General features: G+C 40.7%; 1 long non-coding RNA gene across 2 annotated transcripts; it reads right to left on the bottom strand.

The window, feature by feature from the left end:
• Window positions 1-4,909: 4,909 nt before the first annotated feature.
• Window positions 4,910-7,945, bottom strand: LOC119898992. 2 transcript variants are annotated; one of them, XR_005443676.1, is made up of 6 exons: window positions 7,874-7,945; window positions 7,547-7,631; window positions 7,022-7,082; window positions 6,340-6,482; window positions 6,075-6,165; window positions 4,910-5,020 (listed from the first exon to the last, which is right to left on the bottom strand). It is a non-coding gene; the product is annotated as an uncharacterized LOC119898992 (long non-coding RNA). The 2 variants fall into 2 exon arrangements; XR_005443675.1 differs by lacking the exon at window positions 4,910-5,020 and having other exon boundaries at window positions 6,037-6,165.
• Between the last annotated feature and the right edge of the window lie 2,232 nt (window positions 7,946-10,177).

Below are 10,177 nucleotides of genomic sequence, written 5' to 3'. Positions count from 1 at the left end.
GGGATCTCTGTAGGTCTGGGACCTCAGCGCGCTGCGTGTGAACGAACAGAGGAGTGAATGTGTGAGTGAGTGATATTCTCCAAGGGATACTTTGTGCATCAGTGTCTCAAACAGGAAAAGCCTCCACTCTGTTCACAGAAACCTAACGGTGGCAACTGAAGTGAACTGAGACAGGGAGTGAGAAGTACTGTTTGATTAGATCATTTGCTCGGGTGAACTCCATACAAACTGACTGGCTGATACACGTGTTAGGCAGGGTCAGGATGGACGGAGAATTTGACAGAGAAATTGATGATGGGGGATGGGGCCCATGGAAACCATGGGGAGAGCAAATTGATAATGTGTTATTGGTAACAAGCAACAGAAGCAAACCTAAAGACAAACAAAAGAAGAAAAAGAACAAGCGAAACGGAGAAAAAGATAAGACTGTCAGTCTGCTGCAAAAGAGGAAGTGCAGAGCTGAAGCAGAAAAATGGAAGAGGAGAGAAAGAAGTGGTTCGTGCTGGCTGTAGATGCACAGGCAGTGAGACACTTAGGAAGAGATAAAATAAACACTAAGACGGAAGGGGACAAAGGTATGCCACCACCACCTTACTCAGGTGCCACGGAGCCTACAGCACCCCCGGTAAGTATCTACCCGGTGCTAGAAGACTCTGGAGGTAAGTTTACCATAGAGACTGCAGGAGGATGCCCAACCTCACGAGGTGTCCTGAAGGGCAGAGAGGAAGACGACAACCTCCCCTTTAAAGCCAGGAGGCGTAGGGAGGAGAACACAGGAGGATCTGGACACCGAGGTAAAACATCAAGAGGGAGTGACAGGAGGGAAGAGGTGACTGGACACTTGTCTGGCTCCTGAAGGAGCAACCTCACTCAGAAGAAGAAGATGAGCTGGAAGAAGAGGAACAGGAGGAGGAAGAGGAACGGGATGATAACAAGCCGTTGATAGGCCAGGGTGCTAGAGGATACAGTTCCCCTGAACCCACAGATAGGCCACTACTAGAAGAGAAACTAGGCGACTTATCCAAGAGTCACAGGAGAAGGGAAAGCAAGCACAGCAAGGTAGTAGATGAGCTGGAGAAGGTAAGACGCCAGAAGAGCAACCGACAGATACTCAATCTCCCTTTGCTACAAGGAACAGGAGGGTTTGGGGAAAAATATAAGCCATGGAGCTTAGGTGTTGTACAGGCCGTAGTGGAAAAAATGCCACCTGTAGCTGATGGGGGAGGATTGTGGCTCGACCAGCTAGACATGCTAACAGCAGGACAGAAATTAGCCCTGGGGGACTGGAGAGCTGTAGCAGCCAGATGTCTCCCAGGTCATGTGATAGGGAGATAGAAAGAGAGGGACGACTTGAGGATGTGCCTGATGAGATTCCCTTTACTCGACTAGTGATGGATGTAGGGGCAGCAATGAGAGAACGATTCCCACTACCCAATGCAGCGACAGTGCCCAAACTCCCCTGGAAAACAGACCAAAACCCACGTGATTATTTAGATAAGTGCAAGGAAACCTGGGCCAAACACTGGCTGTCACCCTGGAAAGGGAGGTGTCAGCAAGAGTGGTTCAGGAAGGCTGTATTGGAGGGGGTTCCAAACTCTGTTAAAGAAGCCATGCTGAGCAATCCAGACCTCCCAGGAAGTGAGTCCCAGATTTGGGAGAGACACCTAATACACCACTTGCAGAGAGCCAAAGATCAGGAAGAAGGGAAAGAGAATGAGATTGCGGACGCAGCTACTGAAGCTGCAGCTGGGGAAGGCGAGACAGGAGGTAAATGAAAAAAGAAGGGCCCTACTAAACAGTTGGTGGCTGGAGCTCTGCCCACTGACCCACATACTCCAGATTTATATCCCATCCCACCGTGGGTGGATCCACACCACCCCTCTCAGAATCAAGGGTGGAACCAACGGTCATGGGACCTCCTAGGGGAAAACAGAGGAGGTCGTGGAAGGGGGAGAGGTAGAGGTGGGTTTCAAAGGGAAACACGAGGAGGAGGAGGCTACGGAGGATGTTTCATATGTGGAAACACCTCCCACTGGGCTAGAACTGTGCACAAAATCCTAACAACCAACAAAGAAGTCAGGGAGCTACGCAGAGACCCCACCACGTGATCAAATCTCCAATGACACCGTGCAGGTTGTAGGTTTCTCTGGGGTAGGACAGAAACTGCCAGTGACTGAATCGCTGCCAACACAACTGGGACACCAACGCTTGCTTCACCATTTGTGGTGTCCCCTACAGTCCCTGTAAACCGACTGGGAAGAGATCTCCTGATAAAATTAGGAGCCACCATCTTGTGCAGCGCTGATGGACTAGTAGTTACCCTACCAGATGGAACTCAGTTTTGATGTGGATACCCTCAAACTGGACAATGGTTGTTACAACCCTGCAGGCTCACACAGCTGACATCTATTGGGGCCTCGTGCAACCTGAGACTCCTGAAAAAGGGGGACTGATGAGCTCCTACCTCCTGTGGAAAAAATGGATCACCCTCCTCGAACCCTACACCACACCTCCAGACCCTCCCCATGTGACGCTCTTCTATGACAGACAAGAAACACAATGGTATCAACAGTCATTTGGTGACCTAGTTGAAGGTCACATCTGGCAGATGGGCGTGGCCTCTGCTACCAATCTTACTTCTGAACAGATGGAGAGGTACATGATGGGAGAAGAGGCGGTCCCACATGTCTCACTCGCTTTACATACTAAACATCAAGCAATCAATTTTGTTCTTTTGATATATATTAAATATTAATATATTCAGTCAAATTATTTCAAACCTTGGATACTCATGTGCATGTTTAGCTCAGTTGGTAGAGTGTGGGACTCCCGTTGCAGGAGTTGTAAGATTGATCCTAAAATCCTGCAGACTTTTTTTTCTCCCTTGCTAAATAAATTGATCAGTCTTTTTCACATGCTCACAATAATGCATGTGCCGCAGTGCTTGTACGTCCTGGCGTTTGATCTATGGACGCTTATTTTCATTTCCCTGAGGAAATTCTGGGGAATCCAATCACTCGTTTATGGACGGCTTTTTCAGTGGTGTGTCAAGAAAGCCAAACTCTTTCGAATGTTCTTCAGAACTTTTCAAAGTAAAGGCTCTCAATAAACTCAACAAAAAACGTTCTTGCGTTTTTATTTTGGAGGCACAATCACTTAAGTAATTATGTGAGTGTTGCTGTCACGACTCAGATCTATTTAAGCATCAGCCGCTTTAATTTTTTTATTTTTCTGTTATCAAAGCAATCTGGCCGGCAGAACTGGCCCGCCAACAATATTATCTGGCCCGCGGGCCCCTATTGCCAACCGCTGCCCTAGGGGCTAAGCCCCCCCCTGTCTTTCAATCCTAGTGACGTCCCTGATTTTAGGAAGTGTAGCATGTAGAGATTTTAGATTCATTATAGCCTAACTCCTACTAGGGGGTAAAAGTCAGGATTTCTCGGCCTCTGCTGCTTCGATAGTTATTAGTCCCCCAACTTAACACAAGTATGCATTATTGCAATGCTCTAAACCATCAACTGCTGAGAAACACTGTTTGATGCTGTGGCTGTTCAGGTCTGCAGGTTCAGATGAGTCTAGTACTGAAAAAGGTTAAGTGATTCATTTGAGTATAAAAAGGCTCTAAGATGAAATCAAGGTGGTAACATATTCAATATACGATTGCTTTAAAAGTACAGAATATGATGCACTTTTGATGTCTTCAGCCAATCTTACATGCTGTATATTTATGAAACACCTTGTGTGTAGGTTATTTATTTATTCATGGTTATTTTCATTTCCATCACTGATCATGGGATGTGCTCAGAAGCCTTGATTGAAGTTTATAACAACTGTATTCAAGATCATTTCATTTAACAAAAGGAGCATTTGTTTCTGTAACTGAAGGAACTACAATCAATTTGTAAGGAATATTACATGCAAACACAACTTCTGCTCTTGCTCCTTCACCTGACAAAAACAGGATGTGTTGACAGGTTAATGTGTTGAGGGGACACTCTGTTGACTTCCTGGAAACTCACCCTAAGCATAAACACTATATGCCTAAAACCAACCCTTCCTTAAACCACGATAATATTAAATCATTTTAAGTTGTTGGGATATGCATTTCTTCATAATGTGACTAAACTGATTTTAGTCCCCATATAAGAAATACATTATATCCCTAAACTTCACTAAAAATATGGTTTGGCCTTAAACAGACAGTGTCATAATGACAAAAAAGAGCCATTAAAGTTATTTTGAATGTTTTGTGACGCATGTATCAAAGCAAAAACAAGTCACTCAACAACCTGGACTGAACTTACATAAAATCATTTGACAAAAACATACAATTTGTAAGCAGTGTATAATAAAGAGGATAAATAAAACCACTGTTATTTCAGATCCAATTGAATTGATAAAATTAATTTACTAAGCGTGTGGTGTATATTGATTTAACTCTAAACTCGTCCACATCATGTCAACTTCCTCGGTTTTATGTCGTTTTCAGCCTGCCAGAGACATGAGGCGTGAGACACGAGACGTAAGAAGACAGGTTAAGTGTGACAGGTCACCTCCATTAACCTGGCCTAAATTCCCTCACAGACACAAACAGCTTGAGAGATTTTACAGGCAGGTGTGGTTACCTCTGTGGGCAGCTGGCTACTGCTACTGATCACCTCATTGCTTTCTGAAGGAGAGTTCATATATTAAACATTTGTTTCTGTGCTTGCAAAAGGAACTATTGGAAATTTAGGAGTCTTTCTTTGAGTTGTGGATCACTAACTGTTTGTATGGAATCAGAAGGTGCTCAGCAGACTTTTATCTGCCACATGAAGATTTGACTTTTTTAAGAAAATTGCTGATTCAGAACAAGCAGTCCTCAGTCTGTGCAGAAATACACTCCAATTAGTATCTGATCCTATATGATGTCTGGTTTAGACAAACAAAGTTAGAAGTCTATTACAGTCTTCTTCATTAGGATATTCCCTCTTCTGTCCCTGTCCCCTCTGTCACGGCAGCTCAGGAAGGAAACGCTGTCCTGTAAACACAAAGTGGGGATTTTGTACTAAAAGGACAGTAACTTTGGGAGATGAGCACTTTGTTTGTCTAACTTAGACGACTTAAGCCTCATATTCATTTCATATAAACTTTTTTTAGCAAGGGATCTGTAAATGTCCAGTATGAACAAGATGAATGATACAGCAAATACTTTTGTTTTAAGATAAACCTTTGTCTTTTCCTAACTATTTATTAATAATTTTAAACTTATTATTAATATTTATGGTCTCACAAACTCTCACTCTCACCACACTTCAGACTAGTAAGAGACAAACTGGATAAATGACATACTGCCCTGCTATGAGCACTGTTAGCAACATCATGTGTACAGATTGGTTTCTATTTTACTGCAAAAAACTGTTGTTTTCAAAGTTAATGCATGCCCCAAAACGATGGAGCGCTTTTCATTTAAGATTTTACAACTTCAAAAAGATGTAATTAATGTTCTGGTTAATCAGATTGGAATACAAACTCCATGTCAAAGACTTAAATACAGCTAAAAATACTCTTTATATCCATTTACATTTTTAAAAAAGTGTTTCCAAGCAACTCATCAGGCCAAACACAAGGAGTCTTACTCACTATTTTCCATGCAAGACAAAACAATACAAAACATGTAAAGAAATGTAAAGACTCAGTTTGAAATGACAATAAAATACAAATTCAGAAAATGAGCATAAAAATATTGGCAATAGGTGTGAATGACTTACATTGTAACAGTTGTGATCATATAATAATCAAAACAGTAAAAAAAAAGACAAAGAAAAAAAAACATTGTCCTGAAAAGATGGAAGTGTATTATTAAGTACACTGATCTAAAACTAATGCCGTTCAACACAACTGTCCTGTGATAAATCCTACTTTCATGAAGGTTTTAATGTAACCGTTAGAGAGGTATCTAATATTTAATCTACCTGTCCTTCATTAATATAAGATATAAATGAAATATTGTTGCCTTAATTTTGCACTCTTAACCAATTCTGTCTTGAGGAAAAATTAATGGGCCCATCGAAAGTCCATGCATAAATACAGACCACAGATCCATGTTGTCATCACACTCAGTGGCTTCTATTAACTCTGCTGTACAGGGCAGATACATCCTCCACAGCTGCTTGACGCCTTGTTCTGTGAAGAAATCAATAATTAAAAGAAGAACACTTAACAAGAAACATAAAACCATAAAAAGACACATGCAACAGCAAAAATGTGAGATTAAATTCTCTGACACTTTCAAACTGAATGTGTATTTTATTTAAATTAAACAGCAACAAAGATTGTCCTGTGTGAAGAGCTGCTCACCCTGCGGCACTGTTGAAGATGGGGGTCGCGTAAACAACCTCCTCCTCGTTTCTGAGGGGCTGAGCTGGGCTGAAGTTGGAGTAGAGAGCCTCTGGCTGGTTCCTAACGCACTGTACGCTTGCATACTGAAGTTCATCTGTCTCCTGCCACATAGACAAGAGGACTTTTACATTTTCCATGTACTGCTTACAAGACAAACAGAACTCAAGTGTGACTTAAGGTAGTAAATAAGACTGTTACTGCACTGCAGCATGACAGGACCATGAGTGTGTTCAGCCTAATTTGCTAAACCAAAAACCAAAGTACTGAAGCTTGATACTGAAAATCTGTTTTGTGTTGTAATACCTTGTGCTCACCAGCAGAGGTCAATAGTATTCATATTTTACTTACACTATTATTTACAAGATGACAGTCCTGTCTGTTCATTTTAACAGGGGAACAGTGTGCCAGAAGTATGGCTGGATAAAAGCTGCTTAATTTATTGTGGGAAGGAAAAGTTTTTGAAGTCTTAACAGTCATATGTTGTATATGGTGCCCACATGTACAATAAACAGGTTTTGAGCCATCAGGTTGGGAAACAGATAAAGGAGAGCGTGGTTAATTTGGGTGAAGAAAGTAGTCAAAGAAGGATGTGATGCACCTATGAGTTTTCAGATGACTGAACGCATGTTTTAGTTTGTACCTCTGCTCTGTTGTGTGGTCTCTCACCAGCCTCAGGTTGTTGTTGCAAAGACCTCTCTCTTCTGACAGGAGAATAAATAAAAGAAGCAAATGAATAACTAAACACATTTCTTCAAGCAAACATGACTACAATGCTAAAATGCCCTATGTACATTGAGAGTTATTGTTACAGCAAAATCACGATGAATGTAACAAATAAATCCCTCCCTAAAGTAGTTTCAATGTAAGTGATGGAGGACAAAATCTAAAATCATCATTCTGTGCTAAAACGATGAAGCTAATAAACTTGTCAGTTAGACAAATCAAGTGGGAATCTTCCACAATTAGTTTTTTAATATGGAAGGAAGTCCTGCATCACTTACATTGAAACTGCTTTAAGAGGGGATCTCTTGAGGGTCAGTATTAACAGGAGGAACCATTACAGCTAACTTTAAATGCACATACGAACATGTGACTAGTGCTTTGAGATTGACTTAAAAAATGTGAATATACGTACATTTAATCACAGAGAAAGTGATCTGCTCACCTAATCCACAGGACGACAGAGAGAAGAAGAATGAAGACCAGAACAACAGCACTGACTGATAGAGCAACTGGAAATTTCAATGAACCTGGAAAACAACAATCAAGCACAAACACTGGAAAAGTTTTAGAAATTCTTAATTCCAAAAGCGAATTAGTGATAAATGGAAACTAACAATGGTTAAATGTGTTTTTTGGGATCGTTTTTTTCAAAGTGTAAAAATAATCCTAACTAAAGTTAGCTGAGCTTCTGTAACCCAAGGTGAGCTCAAAGATGTGGCTGTAAACTCTGCAGTTAACAGGTGTGTGAAGGTAAATTATAAAACCTTACCTGCAACAACAATCAGATGTAAGGTGGAGTTATGACGTCCTCTTCTGTTCTGGGCTTCACAGTAATAATTCCCACTGTGTTCAGCTCTGAAGTCAGTGATGGTGAAGTTCTGTCCTGATGCTTTTGGTGAGTCTTCATTCTCCTTGTACCAGGTGTATTTAGCTGCTGGGTTAGCATCACTGCTGCAGGTCAGAGTCACTGAACTGCCCTCCACTATCTCAGCAGAGGGACTCACTGACACAGAGGGAAGCTTTGGAGCATCTGGGGACAAAAGAGAGACAACTTGTCAATATTTCTTTACAGGCCTGTTTTTAGGCATTTTAGGACTTTTTTCCCAGGTCACGTGCAGGCACACGCTTCAGTGAACTAAAATCTTACAATGCTTAATATATCCTTGCTTATTGAACTAATGTCTTCAGTCTGTAGATGATGATAAATCACATTTATTACACCAGTTGATGGGTGCCCCATAACACACAACAACTGTTGTTGTCAGATGGCACCAAGTATTCTAGAAAAAACCTGCCAGAAAGTCAGACCAGCACACAGCAGCAGACCATCATGACCGCTCAAACCAGACCCACACAATGCTGAACCAGAACCAAAGACACTGTCATAATGCAGTCTGCATTATCATCTCTGATTCCTAATTCTTATTATTTTAAGTTTAGTTCAAACTGTCTCAAGTTTCAACTTACTCTTTCTTAGCAAATGTCTCCTTTACTCTTGCTCATATTGACTATGAATGAAATGTAATCTACACTCAGTAAAGCAGTAGTCATACATTGTTGGGGAATTGGGAATTTTTAGGTCTCAGTAATATGAAAAGTATGGTCTACATCTGCTCTACATAAAAAATGCAATGAGATGACTTTTCCTATGAATTGGGCGTTCTATAAATAAAACTGAAACTGAATACGTTTGAAATAACAAACTTGGTTTTTAACATTTACTGTACTTAGCCAAGATTTGATGAAATAATGAACCCTATATTTGCCTTAAAGGAAATGGAATTTTAATTAATTTTTATCAATGTACTGTATATTTATTGTTATGTTGTAACTATTGTTATTTCATCTTGTTTTTCTGTGTACTATGGACCTTCCATTTTGAGTCCTGAATAAAGTAATTATTATTATTATTATTATTATTATTATTATTATATTGATGTCAAAATGTATCTCTACAATAACTAATCCAAAATGATATAGGCAAGTGGTGAAAAGTAGTGTGGACTATCAGCTAGCTAACATCATTGCTCATTTTAGGTAAAATAAAACTTAATTACGAAACTCAGAAGTAGGAACGTTAAGTGTATTAAAGAAGCATCAACCTTCAGTGTCTCCATTAGCGTTTGAAGCCCTGGACTGGAGCAGCTGCCGTTAGGAGTGATGTGGGCAGAAATATTTTCAAGTTTGGCAAGTGCAAGTTCATTTCAACTTACATGGCTTTACTTAGAGGGGAGCTGTGTGCAATGTCCATTTGGTTGGAAAGCACTAGTGACATCACATCTTTCAACACAGTGTCAGGCATGTTGAGAAACAGGTGATTGACCTCCTGTGGTTTTCTACACACAACTGGCAAGATATTAAACTCACGTTTTTCAAGCCTTACTGTGAAATGATTGAAGAGCTGTATAGTGGCCACCTTCAGGATGAATCCTAAATCAAATCTGTCAAACAATAATCCAAAGAATAAAATATAATCATAATGAAATAAAAATATGTCCTCTAAAGAATCACATTGTGTCGAGGAGATTATTATAGGGAGTTTTCCATTATTATGTTTCTATACAATTTCAGAAAGACCGTTTGTTACACACAGACCTGAAATCTAAATTCAGTTTAAAAGAGGATGAGAAGTACTGATGATTGGATGTAACTGAGGCCTGCTCCAACTCCACCTGCTGTTTCTGTTCCTCCTGCTAATAAAGTGTTCACTCTCTCTTCCACGTTGACAGCACTGTGTCCAGATTGCACTACTGCTAAGATTTTCTCCCGCAAAGATTCATTTAATAAGCTGTTTGTTATTTTTAAACTGTTCCACTCACATTTCACATTAATGATGTATTTAGTTGTCTTCCTCCCCAGCTGGTTCTCAGCTGCACAGTAATACTCTCCAGAGTCAGAGGACTGGATGGAGCTGAAGACAAGCTGTGGTTCTTCACTGAGCAGAGTTTGGTTCTCCTTGTACCAGGTGTATTTAGCTGCTGGGTTAGCATCACTGCTGCAGGTCAGAGTCACTGAACTGCCCTCCACTATCTCAGCAGAGGGACTCACTGACACAGAGGGAAGCTTCAGAGCA

Source organism: Micropterus salmoides, unplaced genomic scaffold (genome assembly GCF_014851395.1).
Source record: "Micropterus salmoides isolate LMB-PRFRI ecotype aquatic unplaced genomic scaffold, ASM1485139v1 Ms_hic_scaffold_1, whole genome shotgun sequence".
In the NCBI taxonomy this organism is placed as follows: Eukaryota; Metazoa; Chordata; class Actinopteri; order Centrarchiformes; family Centrarchidae; genus Micropterus; species Micropterus salmoides.
This window is presented reverse-complemented; position numbering and strand designations above follow the sequence as displayed.